We start from the raw sequence: 1807 nt of genomic DNA, 5'->3' as shown, positions 1-1807 counted from the left end.
TCCGCAATAGCCAAACTGTGGAAAGAGCCGAGATGCCCTTCAACAGATGAATGGATAAAGAAGATGTGGTCCATATATACGATGGAATATTACTCAGCCATCAGAAAGGATGAATACCCAACTTTTACATCAACATGGATGGGACTGGAGGAGATTATGCTAAGTGAAATAAGTCAAGCAGAGAAAGTCAATTATCATATGGTTTCACTTCTTTGTGGAACATAAGGAATAGCATGGAGGACATTAGGAGAAGAAAGGGAAAAATGGGGGGGGGGGGAATTGGAGGGAGAGATGAACCATGAAAGACTATGGACTCTGAGAAACAAACAGGGTTTTAGAGGGGAGGGGGGAGCGGGGATTGGTTAGCCCAGTGATGGGTATTAAGGAGGGCACGTACTGCATGGAGCACTGGGTGTTATACGAAAGCAATGGATCATGGATCACCACATCAAAAACCAATGATGTATTGTAGGGTGACTAACATAACATAATAAAATTTTTAAAAAAAAGAAAAAGAAAAGAAAAAAAGATATATTAAGGGAGAAACTAGAAGGAGCAATGCATGGAACCATAATCATAGTTAAAGATTCTAACAAGCCTCTTTCAGTACTTAATAGGCACAGCAGTAAAGAATCAGTAACAGTATAGGGCGCCTGGGTGGCTCAGTTGGTTAAGCGACTGCCTTCGGCTCAGGTCATGATCCTGGAGTCCCGGGATCGAGTCCCACATCAGGCTCCCTGCTCAGCAGGGAGTCTGCTGCTCCCTCTGACCCTCCTCCCTCTCATGCTCTCTGTCTCTCATTGTCTCTCTCGCAAAATAAAAAAAAAAAACAAAATCTTAAAAAAAAAAAAAAAAAAAGAATCAGTAACAGTATAGAAAGGTAAAGGAACAGGATCCACCAACTTGACCAGAGTGTTGGTAATCCGGACATTTCACTCAACAACTGCATAAATCATACATATTTTTTCAACACACAGGGAACATTTTACAAAACAGACCATATGTGAGCCCTAAAAAACGTATTAACACATTTCAAAACGTTGAAATGTTACAGAGGATATTCTCTGATCATCAAGTTTTTTACGATTTGTCATGTTCCTAGTTGACTATGTATCCACACAGGTGCGTAATGTGTTTGCTGTGGTTTCTAGTTCATCTCTTAACTTCCCAAATTTCACTTCCATAATACAGGAAGCATCGAAACAGGGTCATCATGTTGTTTTCATGCCTGTTATAGCCAAATGTAATAAACAATACATTTCCTCAAAAAAAAACAACGCATTCATCATCTTAAATATTTATCTTTTCTTTTTAGTGAGAACATTAAGTTCTACTCTCTTAGCAAATTTTAATTACACAATGCATTGTTATCAACTATAGTCATCATGTTTTACATTAGATCTTCAAACTGTATTCACTTTATAGCTGAAAATTTGTTCAATCAATTCTTTAGAAAGCAAAAAAAGATTTAAAAAAAATCCCTCAAAAAGTATGGTGAGTAGGAAACACAAAATAAAATGGCAAAAATAAACCCAAATAGATTAATAATAAAAATAAGTATAAAAGGGTTAAACTCACCTATCAAAATACAAACGATGTTTATTAGAGTTCCACAAAAATAAAATGACTCAGAAAAAGTTAAAATAAAGGCAGATAATCACCTAAAGAAAGTCTAGGTTGACGAAACAGAGTTTAGGCAAAAAGCAATAAAAAGGACCAAAAGGAACAGCTCATGTTGAGAAAGAGAAATTTCACCGAAAATATATAACAATTATGAATTTGACTATAATTTACAACATACCTCATA

The sequence above is a fragment of the Halichoerus grypus genome, chromosome 5, assembly GCF_964656455.1.
Source record: "Halichoerus grypus chromosome 5, mHalGry1.hap1.1, whole genome shotgun sequence".
NCBI lineage: Eukaryota > Metazoa > Chordata > Mammalia > Carnivora > Phocidae > Halichoerus > Halichoerus grypus.
The sequence above is the reverse complement of the archived record's forward strand: the minus strand, read 5'-3'. Positions refer to the sequence as shown.